Source organism: Crocodylus siamensis, chromosome 15 (assembly GCF_052110815.1).
Source record: "Crocodylus siamensis isolate JL-2025a chromosome 15, ASM5211081v1, whole genome shotgun sequence".
Taxonomy (NCBI): domain Eukaryota; kingdom Metazoa; phylum Chordata; order Crocodylia; family Crocodylidae; genus Crocodylus; species Crocodylus siamensis.
Window position 1 is genome coordinate 17406677 of NC_143409.1, and position 19142 is coordinate 17425818.

Sequence of the window (19142 nt, forward strand, 5' to 3'; positions counted from 1 at the left end):
AGGAAAAGGGAAAACAGTCCAAAGTAAAAAAAAGGATGGTACCATTAGTTGAACACCAAGAGGCAGGTTAGTTTCCTTGACAGAAAACAAGGAGTTAAGAAGTCTAAGTTTATAAATCTTCTATAAATTTATCTAAAATATTACTGATTTTTATGAAAACTAGATTTTATACCACTTGACCCACACAAAGAGAAGAAACAGCATTTGAATTTACACAAGTTTTATATAAGTATAAAGAGCCAGCCAGTAATGCTTGCTTATCGTTCAACATTTTTAAAGTGGTCTTTCTGGTTCCATCATAACACTTATATGAGAAACCTCTGGACAAATTCCCACCCAAACTGCTTATAACTTAATTAACAAGGGTTGTTCAGAGTCTAAGATTCTGCAAACAAAAACACATTACATTTTGTCCTACCAAACCAGAACTACAGTATAATCTCTTCACATGAAATATACTTCCCCAGTAATACGGACAGAGTAATATTCCAGTCTGCACAACAGTCCAGCTGTTTTAATTGGCAAAGCAGCAGTATTTTGACTTTTGCTTTTATTTTTATAATACCAGAATATGGTACACTCATCCCAGCTAGATTATTTTTAAAACTTCTCTTAGATATGTTTTTAAAAGATCAGAACACATTATCAATACCTATTTCCTATACAGACAATAGGCTGCCTGGAAGTGTTGTTTGCCCACAGTTCTTGCTAAACTCACAGGGAGCTCCGGATGCTCATCCCATACCAGGATAAGGACCAGATTGCATGGTTCAGTGTTTTTAATTAAATTGAACATGACAAACCACAGAGAGTAGCTTTTTACCATTCAGAAGAATGTTGAAATGCATGGATGCATTTCATATACCGGGATTTGTAAGGGCCAGCAGCAGGAACCCTGCAGCAGAACACTTTGCCAAAGGAGATCAAATAGAGTCTGGCTCTGACCACGCTGAGGTCTAAAATTTAACATAACTTGAATTACAAACCTTCAGTGTCCTCTTTTAAAAGAGCAACATTTCCTATTTATTATTCTAAGCTAGAACAGTGATTTTCAACCAGGATGCCATCTAGAGTCAAAAAATCAGTGAAAACTAATAGCTGACATTTTCAGAGGGGTGCCTTGACTCCAAAGAGGTTGGGAACCGCTGATCTAGAGCAATTATTTATTTGAATAGGAAGGTCAAATTAGCAGCTTCTCAAATACCGTTTTCTATTTTCAGTATGATTTTTTTATTTATAACATACTTTTGTCCTTTCATGCTTGGAATTTCCAAAAACTTTTCTTCGAAAAAGAATGTACTGTGTTGCAGGGGTGTGCGAAACAGGCCATATTCAATTCGGATTTGGCCCAAATCGGGGACAGTGATTTGATCTGTTGATTCGGAACACTAGCCCCAATTTGAGTTGGCCGAATCTGAATCTGAAGTTTCAATGCTGATTCAGAGAATCAGTGATTCGAACATGGACATAACTTTAAAAGTTTTCTCTACATACCTTGAGGTAGCAGGCGAGGCTCGTGATCACTGCAATGCTGGGGCGGATGGAGCGTCCCACAGGAGTGCGGAGCAGCCCCCACATGCTTGGTGGCAAACCCAGACCACTTCTAGGTCCACTGCTGAGCCCATAGGGGGACCCAGGGTGCCCCCCCCAACCCAGGTGGCACCAGTTACTGAGCTAGGGGCCCCGCAGGGGCCCTCTTGCACACTTCCTGGCAGACCTGGAAGTGGACCAGAAGAACAAAAAATGTTCCCCACACTGCATATTTGCAGTGGTGGGGTCTCAAAACTAGATATCTGGATATCCAGGTATCAAAATAAAACCCACAGAAAAAAAGCAGGGCAGGGCACAGTCCTGAGGCAACTGGAGGCTCAGGTCCTCCAAAGAGACGCTCTGGTAGCCAGCCAGAGCATTGCTATGGCTGCCCCTTGCCCTGGTGTTGAAGCATGCTGCCTCCATGTGCAGGGCAGACAGGAGCACTGCAGCCTGCATGGACTCTGGCTGTGTCCCAGGTAAATAAGGGACTGGGGGTGTGGGGGACTGGAGCTGGGGGGTTGCTCAGGAGGAGTAGGTCCCCCATCTACCCTCCACATAGCCCACAGCACACCCCCCCACCACAGCAGCAGCCCAGCAGGGTGCTCAAGGCTGTCCTGGCAAAGCCCTCCCTGCAGTACAGGGCAGAGTGGCTTGGCCCCAGCTGCCTGGCACCTGTCACTGCTTGTAGCAAATCACATGGGCCTGGCCTGTTTTGGCACAGTGCCGTGTGAAGCTGTCACCCAGGGCCCCACACCGCTCACAGGGACTGCCTGTTGTGCCAAGCTGGGTCCAGGTTTTGTGCATTCAGGACTTGACCCGGTGTGACAGGCAGTCCCCGCGAGTGGCGCAGAACCCCAGATGACAGCCTGAGCTGCCCAAAGCTTCCTGAAATCGCATGGACCTGTGTGGCATTGCAACGCACCAGGCTGGGCCACACCCACATGATGTGGCAGAGGCAGCGCTGGATGCCAGATGGCTGGGGCCAAGACATGCTGCCCCACGCCATGTGGGGAGGGCTACGCCAGGAGGCCCTGAGTGCCCTGATGGCCGCTGCTGCTGTGGGTGAGTTGTGGGCCATGTGGGGGGTGGGGCTGGGGCTATGCGGGGGCGTTTCTTGGCACTGAGGCGGGGGCTGTAGCTTCTGTGAGGGGGCTCTGGGCCCTGCAAGGGGCCTGTAGCCCCTGCAGAAGGGGGGGTCTGTAGCCCCTGCTGGAGGGGTTCTGGGCCCTATGGGGGGGCTTTAGTCCCTGCAGTGGGGGGCTCTGAGCCCTGTGTCAAGGGCTGTAGCCTGCAGGGGGCAGGAGACCCACCCCTCCTGGGCAGCCCCCCTCACACGCCCCCCCCCACACCCACACTCCCTATACAATCCACCCACACACCCCCCTAGCCACCCCCACATATCTGGTTCTGTAGGTCAGGAGTGAGGGGAATAGGGTGGCAGGCAGGCTGTTGGTTGAGAGTGAAGGGCAGGGGCAGGGCACTGGCATATCAGTGATACTTAGCATTACACATCCTGGTGAGCGAAGGGAGTAGGGGCAGCTCTGATTTTTCTATGACAAAAAAGCCAAAAGTAAATGCCGAAGTGTATAGATATTTAAAATTATTTTATTATGACAATACAGGCACTGGTAGGCTACCAAATTGCTTTAAACTTGTAAATATATCAATAAAACACTGCCCAACTGATCTCTCTCTCTATATTGGCATTTCATTATAATAGCAAAAGAACATTTTTGGGTATTTTAATGACAGAATTTGTGTTTCTTATCAGAGAATTTGCAATGTTTAAACAGAACACCAGGATCTCTGCTGGTGAGACAAGTGGTGAGACCTGGGCAGAGGAGCCTGTCCAGGGCCAGCATTGGGGACCCAGCTGGAGGGCAGATGAGGTGGCTGATCTGTTGGCCTTTTGGAACCAAAAGGACACACTTGCACAGTTCAGAGTGGGCCACCACAAGGAGCACATATTCTGGGCAATAGCTGCCCATATGGTAGAGTGGGGGCACCCCATCCAGGTCTGGCAGGCGTATAGACATGAGGCCACAGGTCAAAGGGGGCGGATGCTGTCACAGGTGGCAACAGGCCACGACCAGGCAGCAGTCCCCACTGCCAAACCGCTGCCGTGGGTAGGGGCCACTCCAGGTCAGGGCTGCTTCTGTCCAGCTGTCACAAGGGGTAGTGTCCCCAGATACCAACTGGCTAGGCCTCTGCAGCTCCTGAGGGCAAGTTTCATACTGCTGCAGATCCAGGAGGAGCTGGGCAGGGTTATTTTGCCTCAAGTGGCACAACTTGCCCCACACCGAAGTGCATGTCTAGATATGTGCACCGAGGCAAAAATCCCCGGCTCAAATTTGTGCCGCTCCTATTCCAATGGGTGCAAGCACCTGTGCCTGCATATGTGGACACACCCTCAGAGTCCTGCACGCTCTCTCTCTCTGTCACATACACACAGACATAAACAAACACATAGTCATCACTGCAATATGAGGATGAATGTGTTACGGAGTTAGTCACATAAGGTAAATTAGTGAATATACCCAGGAAACTATAAGGCAGTGGTCCCCCACAGAACAGTCCCTGGTGCATGAGCAACAATATTGGAGAAGTAACATGCTGAAAGCTGCATCATACATTGCATTTCCCATCAACTTCATTTTTCACTTTTTAATTCTCTGTGGCCATGAGCAGCATCTGAAGATCTCACAGGGAACTGGGTGCCTTCAAAGCATTGGGTGGGACCACTGCAATCAGATATGTCAGAGGTTGTCAACCGGGGGTACTTGGGAAGGCCTTAGGGCAGGGGCGTACAATTATTTTGTGGGGAGGGCCGCTTACTGAGTTTTGGCAAGCCATCGAGGGCCGCATGACGGGCAGCCAGGGGCAGACAACTATTATTTTCTAAAAATTTTTAAGAGGCCCCACGGGCCAGATATAATGGCCTGGTGGGCCGCATCTGGCCCACCTCTGCCCTAGAGGGTACGCACAGGTGGGCAGGGACACAGCACCACTACCTCCCAAGAGCAGGGCCAGGGTGGGGCGAGGGCAGCAGCGCCCATCTGTGGGCTGCCAGTTGGGAGGGGGTGGAGGAATCTTGTACATGGCCATGTGCCACCCCCCCCCCCACTCTGCATCCAGCCACCAGGGATACAGTTATTAAAAAAGTTTGAAAACCCCTGAGCTATGTAATAACAGCAAAATAAGTGAATGTGTACCACAGATCCAAACCTGTCATAACAAACAAAGTAGATGAACTTAGGAGATCAAGACCTGAGCTTACTTTTTTTCTTGGAGAATGTCCCAAACAGGTCAATAAAAAGGAAACTTAGGTACTGTCATACAATTTGCATGGTATAAGAAAAATATACAAAAAATGCCAGCATTATTCACTCTAAAAAGTCACCTTAAATAAAGAAAAGTGTGGCTATAGTTAAGATCCTTTGCAGCCACTGAAGCCACTGTCTTGATTCACTTTGCTAATGACATCTAAGCCAAAGGAACATTTCCATACAAACAGCACTGCACCATGTATCTTCCAATTACTAGATAGCAGATGTTATAGAAATGAATTATCTCCCAGACACTGATAACATTTAAAGTAATTCTGTCATGCAGCATTTGAATATGTTTCTAGTCTGTCACTGCCAACTCGCTGCATGCTATTTCTGAGTGTTGGTGTAAGGAGTAATTGTTAAATTAAGCAACAGTTCAGTTAAACAAAGAGCACAAACCACAACCTTCATAATAATAATTTTTTTCTTTTAAAATTTAGGGTTTGTTTGTTTTTTAGAAAAGTAAAGTGTCATCATAAAATTCCCAAATTTTAACTGTCTTCCTGCCAGCCAAAGAGTAATTAGATTCCAAAAAAGCACAAAAGACGGCATTTTCTGTTAACCAGTGTATGACATAAATGAGGGAGTGAAGCATCTCAGTTTGAAACATAACGAACTTACTTAGTCTAACTGAATAAATCGGCAGCTTCTTCACCTTCTTGTTCCCTAAAGGTTAACAATTTGACAAACACTTACTGCAAGCTTTAAAAATGTACACAGGCCAGCTTACTGTTCCAGAAATGATAGAGTCCTGCTCCGCCTACATCCCTGAGGAATATTAGAATCAGCACTGGGGGGGAGGGGGGTTCACTTCAGATGCCAACTCTGAAATGTGGGATCCTGAAAATGAACCAGCTGATTCCAATATGAGCAGGAAGTGCTCAGCACCTCTTAGAGAATCACAAGTTAAAAATCAACAGAATCACTTTTAAAAAATCTGTGTGTAAAATCAAAGATTAAAATTATCTCCTCTATTCCAAAGGCAAATGAAAATATTGTTTTACCCTATTAAAAGAAAGAAAGCAAAACTTGATGAACCTTGTGATGCAAAAGAAAACAAGTTCAGTGACTTTCTCTCAGAAAGGTGGTTTCTTTGGATGGTTATGGTGATAACTTCTAAAGTAATCAGAACATTGTTTTTATTAAAACCAGCCACATGATATTAACAGACAGAATGTCATTTAGAGCCCTAAATAATGTACAATTTTCACTTACTAAACTGTTTTGACAAAAGCCATTTTTCCAAACTGTAACTAATTAAAAAACTCTAACTTACTAGGATGATCAAAGTAAAAGTTTGTGCCAACAAAGCCTTCTTCATAATCATTGATTAAATCAGTGCCAACAGTGTTGATTTAAACTCTAGCCAATTCAATCCATTTGTCCCATGGGAAAGAGTTTAAAAGCCGCTTGAAGCTGGCCTGGTAATTTATTAGCAAAATAATATTGATTTACTAACTGTCAGCTTTCATAAAATCTACATATTACATTTGTCTACACCGTGGTACCAAATTCAAGTAAAAGAAAGAAAAGATCATCAAAGTTCTGATTTAAATCAACAAGAGCTTGGAAGCTCACAGTTAGGATTTAAATCAAGAGCTAATTACAATTGGGCACAGAAGGGTAATGTTCTGCCTAGGGACTATATCCATGGCTTGCTTGTTAACTGATTTTTCATGCTTTTGTTGATTCAAGCCATAATTCTAATACTCTTTGGTAATGCAGCTCTTGTATATAATTTTCCTTCAGATGTTTAACTTCTTTAAATAATGAAGTGTTACCCACACACAATCTAAGAATGAGTGTTTTGTTTTATATGTATAAAATATAGTGATTAAATAGAGTCATTGCTGCTACAGCGAATTCAGACCAAATAACTTAGAAGAGCTACAAAGGTAATTCCATACAAAACTGAAATGATTTGTTCGTTCTATGTAGTTATATGCACCCCACTTCTATTTAGTCCAGATACTGGAACTGAACCCATTCCTAGTGTAGAATCACAACTAGGATACAGGAACCACATTCAATAGAGTTCTATTTCAAAACCTCCACAAAGTATTACAGGAATTTGTTCCAATTTACATGCAATAATTGGTTTCTAAATATTTCATCAAATTTCAGGGTTTTTGGTTGTAGTCATGCTGGTCTAAGGACATAGGTAGGCAAGGCTCTTGGGGTAGATGTGATACTTTTATTAAGGCAACCGAGTAGCTGGAACAAAGGTCTTTGCAAGCTTTTGGGCGCAAGTATGCTTCTTCGGGCATAGGGAGACTTCACTTCTGTTCCTTCGAGATCTCAGAACAACAGCAGTCACCCTATACCTGAAGAAGGGTACTTGTGCCTAAAAGCTTGCAAAGACCTTAGTTCCAACCATATAGTTAGTCTAATAAAAGATATCACATCCAAAGAACCTCATCACAATTTCCACAGTTCTAGATCTACAATCAACTTTAAAGTAATATCATCTAACAATCCATCCAACTTCACAAGGTCTGCACATGGCTCTATACAACAAGGATCCAACCCCACAAGTATATTATGCACCTGCTGAGACGTGTTGAGTGCCCTCAACTCCCAAATAGTTTAGAGGGAACTGAAGATACCAAGTAGATCTGAGGCCTAGTTAAATGCAACTTGAGCCCTTAAAATGGGCCACTAAATAGAAAAGACCCTTGCACTTTGTAAAACTCAATTAAATTTGCTAACTCAAAAATAAATTAATCTGAAGAGTTAAAAAAATAGATCTTTTTTTCACCAGTTTCCCGTCTCTGTTTTGGGGTCCTATTTTGTCTCTGATACCTTTCAACAAGTTTATTAGTGCTTTATTCTGAAAATTAACATGCTTAGTTTTGATGGCATTACTTGCATGTTAATATGCTATTCAAAATTAATAATCAAGGCAAAAGTGGGCACCAAAAACCCAAATAATATCCAAAATATCTCCAGGGCTAAGAACCAATATGAAACAAAGATTGTTATTGTGGAATGTAATCCCCAATAAACAACAGCTATATTTACCTACATTACAAATCAAACAAAATGCTGTAATATGGTGGGTAAAATGGTTATTTGGCCAAACTTTTGTTTGGCTATCGTGAAAGATGACATAATTATTCTGAATCTGGTCATGCAAACTTCAAAGGAGGTAGGGTGCCAGAAAATTAAGGTCAGCTTATGTTGTTTTAGCATTATTCAGACATCTATTACCTAAGGTCTGGATATATAAATGTTTAGCATTCAGTGTAAAAAAAAAAAATCAACCCCTTTACATAAACACTCAGATACATTAGATGCTTGTTTTGCACAGTTTTTATACAGATTTTCACTTTTAACATGCACATACATGCCAAAATACAAAAGCATTGCCCACTGTTCCTTTTCCTCTTTCTAAATTAGTTTATACATTGGAATCGGTGCCACAGACAGCATTTTACAATGGAAACTTCAATTCATGAAAGAGAAAATGGGCCAGATTAACTTCTGGGCCCCCAGCAGCAGTCACTCCACCTGGAATATCAGTGTAGCAATACAGGCTGCCCAAAACTCACAGTTCATGTGGAAACCAAGAGCCAGTGATCACCCCAAAGTGGGTAGGACTGGATGGAGAAGGGGAAGGACCAGACAGCATAAGAATAGATTCACTGTGACTTACCAGCATCCTCCAACAACAAGGCTCCTGAGGAACCCTGAATGCATATTAGGATATCTTTGCTTAGTGGAGCAGGTCTTAATGGGGAAAGACTCTTGAGAAAGGACTCATTATGGAAGTCAGAGTTTATCTACATGAGGAACTTTGCCAGCATAGCTATACTTGTATAATGATTTATAATGGGGTATAATTTAAGGATTTATAATGGCTGGTATAATGAGGTAGGTATGCCAGCATCACTCCCTATGCAAGCATTTTCCTTTAGATTAGATTAGTTTAGTGTATGTCTCTCTATAGAGGGGAGTTAAGATCAGCTAAAATAAATAAATAAATAACCAACAAGACACTTTAAATCTCCGCAAAGCATGTCCATTCAGGGAGGTATAGGCATATAATTATAATTATATAGCTATACTGGTAAATTTCCCTATGTAACAAGACCTAAGTGTTTACAAGCCCTAAAATGACTCAGAAGAAATTAATGCCAAATTAGATGATGGACTGAAGGGTCTAAATGTCACCAAGGCCCACTGAAGTCCCAAACTAAGAATTTACATAGTACAAAGAGTTAGCCTTCTGCACTGGGGTGAATTTCCTCCCCGATGGCATTATGAATAGAGATTAAAATTTCCTTTTTATTATTTTCCCACTGTGGCAACACACAAATATTAATTCCATTCCAGTTTTCAGTGTTTTCCAAAACACAAAGGTATGTTGCGCTTCAACTCATGTATATTTACAACGGAGCCCTCTAGTATTTTCTTTTCGTCACAACCACTATGCCTCCAAGCAGAGGAAGCTCGAGGAAATATGACATTGAAAGAAAAAAACATGCTGCCTGAGTGTCTCTATGATGTGAATCCCAGATTCTTCTTTCCAGACACTATACTTAATGGGAAACATATCAAATTGCACTGTTGACCATATTCACAAGCAGAGTATGTAATTGGAAGAACCACTGTTTACCTGTGGATAATTGCTGGATATGCTATTCATCTGTACAATCATATTGTCATGGGGAGAAACCAGGGGGAAAACCCCGAAGAGCCTGGGGAGAACCCAGGGAGCAGGAGCTGGTCAGGGAAAGAAAAGAAAAAAAAGAAGCAAACAGAAAGATTCTTACCTTTAGCCAGAACCGCAGCAAAGCCGGCAATGGCGGCAGGACCCGAACAGCTCTTTAGCCACATTTTTATAAAGTTGCGGCCAGCTGATAACAGCAGCTGCAGGAGCTGGCCTAGGGAGTTAAAAGGAGCCGCGGGTGAGGAGAAAGGAGAGAGACCAGCTGGAGCACAGGAGGGGGAATCTCTCCCAGAGTCCCCTTGGAGGGGAGAAGCATGAGGGTTTGCATCCTGCAGCCCCGGAGGAGAGAGCGAGACCCTGCAGGACGAGAGCGCTGGCAGCAACGAGACAGGAGGCGAGAGGGCAGAGCAGAGACTTGGAGACAGAAGAGAGGGGGAGAGGTTTGAGACCCGGAGTTGCCCACAAAGGGTCGGGAGAGTCGACAGAAGCCAGAATGCCAGATCAGGTGGGACCGTAGAGGGGTCAGACAGCCCTAAGGAGGTACCCCAAGCGGAGGCTGAAGGGCACAGTTAGCAGGAAGGGTGACGGAGGATGGGCAATAGCCGCATAGAGTTGCCTCACCAGAAGACGTGGGGGAGACGTGCCGAGGGGGTTCATCAAGAATACAGTGAACCCACAGGCTCGATAGAGAATGAAGGGGAGGATGTGGAGGACTACAGGTTGACCTAGACCCAGTCTAGGCTTACCAAGGGTCTTAGAGGCTGCAGCCGGTGGGAATAGGACAGACTGTAGGAATAGGCATAAAAGGGGGCAGAGGCCATCCCTTGGTAACTGGTGTTTCTTTGCCAATGATATACTTTGTGTTTTCTTTTGTTGCCCACTTTTGGAGGGGTTGTGAGGTGAGGAGCCCAGATAGGGTTCAACCATGGGCAAGGCCAGTCAGCTGTGAGGAGGAAAGTAGGAAAGGGGGGCTTTTGCTGGACTTTCCTATAGCCTACTAAGGAAAGGGCGCGAAGCCCCAGCTATCGGAGGGGCGTGGCCAAAGACCGTCAGCATTCATCAAGGTGGGGTGGCGAGGTAGAGGGGAGGTGGAGCCTCGCAGCAGATCATCGTCCCACAGTCCCATGTACGAGAAACACCGATAGTCAAATCCCACCACTGGGATAAGATCGAAGTCGTGGCAGGTGAGATTGGGGAGAGACTATTCTGGTCAACGACACTGACTCAGCAGTGTGAGGGAGTTGTTCACCCCGGCTCCGTCCGTCGCCGGTCAACTCCCTCTCGGGGGACCCCTACTAGGGAGATTCACGTAGAGACTCACCGGCCTCAATGAACCCCCGCGCCGTCCTCACCTGCCACGACTTTGATGATATGTTATTGGATTCAGATGTTATGGCGCGTGCAGTCCGGAAAATGAGATTCTTGTTCTCCGCTGGGTCCTGCGGTCCTGAGGGCTCCTCCACCCCTACACCCTCGCCCGATCCACCAGGAAGATCGTTCTATTGGAGCAGTCCTCAGCGCAACACTCTCTGGTCCACGCACACCAATATTAACACAGTCAACCAAACGCCCATTACGGATGAGGGACCTATGGACTCAGCCCACCCTCTAGGTGCGCCCAGGCTCCTCATCGTTCGGGGAGTGGGGTGCTCCTTCCCATCCCCTGCTTTTAGTCTTAAGCTTACTAACGGGGCTACTCCACCCTCGTCTTCCGGTAAGTAACAAAAGAATCGGAGTACTGGCAGCTCCTGTGTTCCCGGTGCTCCTCCCGGCCGGCGTCTGCCGCCTCCCTCCGTTAACCACCTTGTCCAGGGCTCTGCCAGCCCCAAAAGGTCCATCCTCCCTTCTACACTGCCTGGATCCTCCGCAGCCTGCTCCCGCCAGCGCTGACTCCCGCCGCCGCCTGTGGATCCGCCGCCTCTGGACCCGCCGCCGCCTCTGGACCCTCCACCGCCTCTGGACCCGCTGCCGCCGCTCCTTTTAAGCCAGCCCGGGTTGCTTCCACACCGGCAACTTCCAGGTTCCTGTAAGGGGGAAGTTTCCGGCCCTGCCCTCTGCCACGACCCGGAAGTCAGGCCGGGTCCCGCTGCCGCCGGTTTTGTCTGGGCTCGGCAGCCTCTTCGCTCCCTTACAGGCAGGACCACAGGGACGGACAGGCGGACAACTCCAAACATCCGGGGACGCATAGCGCGTGACCGGATGTTCGAAACCAGGCTGGTACACATATCTTTTACTTTGGCTAGTATGTCTATGGCTTCACTAGAATTGGCTTCATGTTAAGGTCACATATAAAAATGATTCACTACTCAACACTTCGTACAATTTAAATAAAGTGTAGAATGATGATTACAAATTTGAAAGGAATTATACAAAATAACTGCAACTAAACAGGTGAACAGTAAAAATGTATTTTCAGACGCAAAAAATATCAACTAAAATCTTGAGTCCATAGGACAAAATACCCATCGTCTTCAGTGGGGCTGAGTAATACAAATGCCACTTAATTCATACTGTTAAACTTATCTTACCTGTATGCAATAATGGATTTTAATTTGAGGGTTTTTTGGTTTTGCTTTTCTAAGAGGCTCATACATTGGGTTACAATTACAACACAGGAATTTAGAGGGGAAATAAACAATATGCCTGATTTTTAGAAACATGAAACATTTTTGTGAACTACATTAGTCACTTTAAGCAAATAAAACCTTTCTTTAAGTAATCCATTTTAGTGCTACTAACACAAACTTGATCTAAGCTTATTCATAATTCCTTGTGTAAGGTCTTGCCCTGCAACTGTGTAGAGGGGTCTGCCCATAAGTGCAGTTTAATTACAGTGTGTTGGAGTAGACTCAATTAATTGAGTCTGCTGGAGTGTGGTAATTACTCCACTCCAGCAGCCTCCTGCATCTTGTGTATCAGCGTCCCTGTACTTAAAAATGGCAGTGGGGGCGCTTTAACTAAAGGTCATCAAACGAGCTTTAGTTCAAGTGCTCCCACCGCCATTTTTACATATGGGGACACTGATGCATGCAACCCTGTGGCACTTGAATTAGAGCAACTCTGAGAGCCACTCTACTTAATGTGCTGGCCCCCTCCCCTACTCCCCTCCAACTGTGGAGCACATGTAAATGTGCCCAAGGACTCCGTTACAGGATATCCCTTAATGTTGTAAAGCCCACGCTTTTCAAAAGCAATCTCGCGAAGCACAGATTGTCAGTTAAGGGGAAACACCAGAAATCAACGCACTTCAAAGACAACAGATGGATTTATCTAGTAAAATATAGAACTATATACAAGGCCCAGGCAGTTTGGAATCTCTACAGTTGCTTTTAGTACATTAAAAATTGGGTTTTGGGGAAAAAATATGAAAATTAATCATGCATTCAGATAATATTCACTTTGCAATTAATTTGGATATTAAACTACAAGCAAATCTGAGAACTGGAATGCTTTTCAATATTGTGCTGCTTATCAGATAATTTCACACGGACACTATGGAACTCACTTTAGGCGGTGTCAGGACAAAGTTAGAGGTTTTAGTCCAGGGGCCAGGGATACCTGAGGCTTTTGGCATCCAGGAAAGGATGAAATGTAGCTTGGCAAAGCAGTACAACACTGGCAACAATGAATAAGCACATTATCTGAATGTTTCTAACAAAATGATCAAGAGTGAAGTAGTTAACAAACCACTGACATTAAAATGTATGTCATTAGATTTCAAAGTTAAACAACCTTATTTAGAAGCTTGGAAGAAAACTTAATGACAGATTAAACAGAAGGTATAGAGAGATACAGTTAATGGAATGAAATTCTGTCTGGCGTTACACAGGAGGTTAAAATGGCTGGCCATTAGGGTCCTTTCTGGTTGTTAAATCTATGAAATTGTGACTAAGAGTAGTTCCCATGTGCTAAAGAGATATCATTTTAAATCACCCGTTAGAAGGCACATGGGTCAACACTTCATCAAAAACACCAAGCCTAAATTTTTTAACCTGAAAAATCAGGTTATTTACTTAGCTACTATATTTACCCAAATCCAACATGAGTTTTTTTTTCCCCGAACAACATGGGGACCCAGTGTGGGTTCTGGACCCCACAGAGAGGAGACAAGTCTCTGGGGGCCTATTGAAGGGTCTGGGTGAACCCAAAGAGAGGGGCTGGGTTGGTGTGACCTATGGAGGGGTCCAGGTGAACCCACAGAGAGAGGCTGAGCATGAGAGATCTATGGAGGGACCCAAGAGGGTGGATGCACAGGTCAGGGAAAGCTGACAGCTGGTGGACTGATCCCCAGAAACTCAACTGGCCCATGTGGGGCCAGGGCCCAAGAGGGGTCAAAAAGTTAAAATAGACCACTGCAAAGACTGCCAGAGCTGGGGGAGCCTGCAGATCTCAACTAGCCCAAGGCAGGACCAGGGTCTTGGAATGGACAGGCCAAAGGCCCATGTGTAGCTACAGCCGGAGAGGAAGGGATCCAGGGGCATGCAGCCCAGGATGAAGATGACTAAAGCAGTGCCATCTGAGGTGAAGGGTTTGAGGAAAAGGGGTCCAAGAGACTGAGCCAGGGCCAGGGAGCCCAGAGGTAAGAACGAGCTGGGGTCAAGAGGCCTGATGGTCTGTAGCCCAAAAGGGGCACGAAATGGGTTTGGAAGACCACAGCTCAAGAGGGACATATGACATCAAGGAGGAGCCCAGGAGTTAGATCCAGATGACTTAGAGAGTGGTCCTGGGTAAGAACTAAAACTGCCCCCTACTAGGGCTGATTCGTGTGGAGGGGCTGCCTGTGGAGGGGAAGCCTCCATGAAATGCCATACTTGGACCACCCCTGGGGAAGGTGAGCATGGAACACCAGAAAGCCTCAGCTCCCACTGCCTTGTGGGTTACTCTGTGGAGGGGGAAGGCTAAGGGAAAACACCCTGATGGAACAGGAAGGGGAGAAAGTGGGACCAGAAAGGTTCAGAGGTCCACAGGGGCCAAGAAAAACTGGGGCCAGATGGGTCTACAGCCTCAAAATAGGGTTGCAAGAGAGTGGGACCAGAAATGTCCAGAGAGCCAGTAAGAGGCCAGGAATGGAGTAAGGCCGAGAGGCCTAGAGAGTAGCTAGGAAAAGCAGGGACCAGAAGGGTCCAGGAAGAGATGAAAGAGTCCTGGCAGCCCCAAGAGGGGCTGGGTGAGAGACTGAGGGGCCTGGCAGCCAAGGGAGAGGTTATGAGAGACTGAGGGGTTTGACGGCCCAGAGAGGGGCTAGACAAGAGATTGACAGGTCTGGCAACCCAGAAAGGGGTCAAGTGGGAGACTGAGGCATCTGGCAACCCAGGAAGCAGCTGAGTGGAGAGACCAAGGGGTCTGAGGGCCTGGAGCAGGGCTAAGAGAGAGACGAAGAATCTGAGGAACCAGAGATGGCTGCTTGAGTAAGAGAAAGAACATCAGTGAGGATGACACCTGCAAGGATGGGGTGTGGCGTAGGGGTGGAACAGAACCATGAAACTGGCCCAAAAAGCCTTGACCACAAACCTGCAGGTCATGACAGTAAGAACAGGCAGCCTCCTGCATTTTACTAACCATTAACATCAGGGTGTGGCAGATGAGAGCAGGGCTGACTGCTGATAAATCAGAGTAAAGGAATTTTTTGGTCTCCAGGGGCTCTATGGCCATCCCCTGGAGATGGTACCCTGTGACAGAGTCACCACCTTCCCCAGGCCAGGGCTTCCTGTATGGCAGGGGAGGGGGTATGCAGCAGGGAGAGCATGGGGGGGAGATCACATGGTGTGGTGGGAGGGGATTCACAGGGGAGACCCCACTTCCTGCTCCCCTTCCTGCCTGGTCGGACAGGGAAGGGCTGATCTGGGGATGCTGCCACTGACCTCAGAGCTGAAGGAGCAGAAGGAAAGTGGCAGAGAGTTGGGGGGCAGGCAGTAGAGGTCTGGCAGCAGGGAGGGGGCAGGCACATTATTTCCCCTGCTGGGCTACCACAAATGTAATCCTTAATGATTTTTTCCAGCGTTTTCCCAAGGATAGAGGTCAGACTAACTGGCCTATAGTTTCCTGGTTCCTTCCTCCTCCCCTTCTTGAAAATAGGACCACATTGGCCCTTTTCTAGTTCTCTGCGACCTGACCAGAGCACCATGAGTGCTTGAATAGCCATGCCAGTGGCTCTGCTATGACATTGGCCAATTCCTTCAGCACCCTTGGATGAACTGCACCCAGGCCCGCTGATTTGAACACATCCAGCCCCTCTAAGTGCCCCTTCACTAAGTCTGATTTAACAGTTGGTGGGCTGGTGTCTCTCCTGTGACAAGCTATGATCCAATTGAGAGATCCGTCTTGGTCTGTGTTTAGGAAAACAGATACAAAGAACTCACTGAAGAGCTCACTTTGTCTCCCTTCTCTGTCATCAATTGCCCTAGTTTGTTTTGTAGGGGTCCTATGCTACCCTGCACCTTCCTTTGGCTCCCTATATACCTGAATGACTTTTTGTTGTTCTTCATTTTTGTTGCCAGCCTAAATTCTAATCCTGCTTTGGCCTTCCTAACTGATCCCTTGCAAGTGCAAGCCAGGGAGGTATACTCCTCCTTGGTAGCTCCCCCCTGTTTCCACAGTCTGTATACCTTTTTCTTTGCCTTAGGCTTTCCTGGACTTCTCTGTTCAGCCATGAGGGCTTCTTGGCCCCTTTGCCCCCTTTTACGTGCAATAGGATCATCAGCTTCTGCACCCATAGGATTGCTCCCTTTAGGAACGACCACCCTTCCTGGACCCTCACTTCACCAATGCTCTGAGCTTTAACACCTCACTAATTAATCTCCTGATCAAGTTAGCCTTTCTGAAGTCTAGCACTTCAGATCTTAAGCAACTCTCACATGACACTAAGTAATGATGAAGATACCATTAGAATGGAGCCTTGTTGCTCTGATGAATTTCTCTATTTAAATATTTATGCAACATAAGAAAAAGAGAAGACTGAAGAGAGATATGATAGAGGTCTATAAGATCACGAAGGGTACGGACAAAGTGTATAGGGAACTGTTATTTACCAAGTCTCAAAATATTAAAACTAGGGGGCACCCACTCAAATTAGCAGGAGACAGGTTTAAAACAAATAAGAGGAAATACTTTTTTACACTTTTTTACACAGCCCATAGTTATGGAACTTGTTACCACAGGAGGTTGTAAAGACATATAGCATAGCCAGGGTTAAAAAACAGATGAGGTCCATTAAAAGTTATTAAGCAAAATAATCAGGGATTATATTCTCTGACTTCCCTAAACCATAATTAATCGGGCTTTGAGTGACTGGTCTTTGGCAAAGGAATCAAAGCAAGAGTCAAAAGGAAATGTAGTTCTAATTATATTCAGTAGAATAACAGGATAATCTGAATGCTGAAACATGATAAGAGTTGAAGGTATTCAGCTGATGCTCCCTCAGGCTCTCAAAGATGTAGAGCCCTGGATCTCCTTAGACACTGTAAACCAGTGCTTATATACATATGCCCACATATATATCTATGTATACATACTCATATTCAGTGTGATAGCTCAGAGAGTTTTATTTTCTCAGAAGAGGAAGTAAAAGCGGTGACAAGACTTTTCTGCAGCCTTGATGATTTAATGCTCAATTCATGATTTTGGAGACAGTCATCCATTTTAATACTTTTTATGAAGAACAAGACCCAGAAATTATTCTACTAATTCCCTATATTGCATCCCATTCTAACATTTAAAAGCACCAGGACACCATAACCATATGGCTGGCAATATACGTTTGAACTCCAGTAATATGGTCCTTACACTGAATCTGCCCTATTTGGAATAGCAGCTATGAGAAAAACAAGCAAACACTCACAGTGACTCCATTTCTCTCCATTCCCCATTTCTAAGCTATATAGAAAATTATAAACCAAAGATCTACATGTGCAGTTGGTGAATTTAAAAAATGTAGAAACCACAGGACTTGAGAAACATGTCCCAAAGACAAGGGTAAAATAAATTTAAGTATTCTTTACCCATCTGTTCAACAGCCAGCCTATAGTAAACAGTTGGGGTGTGCAAAATGGGTAGTATTTTATTTGGATTTGGCCCGAATCGGGGACAGTGATTTGATTCATTGATTCGGATCGCTGTCCCTGATTCGATTCAGCCAAATCCAAATCTGAAATTTCGATGCTGATTCAGAGAATCAGTGATTCGGCCATAGACACAGCTTTAAATGTTTTTTCTACATACCTCAAGGTACCAGGTGCAGCTCGTGAACACTGCAATGGTGGGGCAGATGGAGCATCCCATAGGAGTATGGGGGGGCACCCTGTATGCTCAGCAGCAGATCCGGAAGTAGACCAGAAGTAGTTCCAGTCCACTTCTAGGTGCATTGCCAAGTGCACTCCCCTCAGCTCGGCGATCAGCCGTGGTGGGGCCCTGGGTGCCCTCCAGACCCAGGAGGCAGGCACCAGTCACTGAGCTGAGGGTTGTGGGGGAGCGTCCCCTGCGTACTCTGCAGAGTACACAGAAGTGAACTGGAAGTGCTTCTGGTCCACTTCCAGGTCTGCCACCAAGCGCACTGGGGAACCACCCCCCCACACTCCTACAGGACGCTCCATCTGTCCCAACATTGCATGATTCACAAGCTACCTTGAGGTATGTAGAAAAAACATTTAAAGCTGTACCTGTGTCCAAATCATCGAATCTCTCCTAATCAATCTGGAGGGTTTCAATTCGATTCAGAGAGATTAAAGGGTCTCCTGATTTGATTCGGATTTGGAGATTTAGCCACCGAATAGGACCAAATCTCCACCGAATCAAATCAGTGACTGAGGCTTTGCACAGCTCTAGTAAACAGTTCTCTGGAAAAGAGAGGAAGTCCAAAGTAAAAGCTAGTTGTTAAAACAAACAAACAAACAAAAAGTTTTTTATATGAAATATGATATTTCTTTTTGAAATACCACCCATTAGGTTAATATTCCTAATGAAAAATTTAAAAGTATGTCATAGTCAACATAAAATTATTTCTAATAATTTAAATTATAATTAATTACACAGAGCACTCTACTGTTTATCGTAATATTATTAAAGAAATAGTCCTTATATCTAGAGGGCTGGAAGAATTCCCACCACCAACACAGATGAAAAAAATAGGGTTTTGTATCATAAATAATTATGCCTACTCTGCATAGTGCCTTGTGATTGAATTCTCAAGAGGGTAAGTAACTGTTGCAATACGGCTACCCCTGGGATAGCCAGGATGTCCCTAGGGTACCATGACCGTGCTGGCTCTGCCCTATGGGCACCTACTAATCTCGCCTGCCACGTCTTGCTGTTATAAATGATGGATTGGGAGGCTGCCCTTGAGTTGCTGCTCAGTCACCATCCTGACAGTCTCCCCTGAACCCTGTCAGTTGCTGGACCCCTTGATTGGGCCTTACACTCAGGTGGTGTCAATACCCCCCCAGCCTTATGGGCTAGATACGTGACTCCAGAACCGCCCCTTTATCACGCCCCATGCTTCACAGATGTTATAAAAATGTTGCCTCCTTGTGTTGAGGCCTCAGTTTAGTCTGGCCTCAGTAACTGCACACTGTCTGGTGCTGGGGTCTGCTCTTCTCTTTGTCACTGCACCCTCT

The 19142-nt window shown here is 45.5% G+C and overlaps 1 protein-coding gene across 6 annotated transcripts in view; it reads right to left on the reverse strand.

Moving 5' to 3' along the window:
- Positions 1 to 19142, reverse strand: part of ADAMTSL3 (ADAMTS like 3) — a 369750-nt gene that overhangs the window by 197239 nt on the left and 153369 nt on the right. The gene's annotated exons all lie outside the window — the stretch shown is intronic.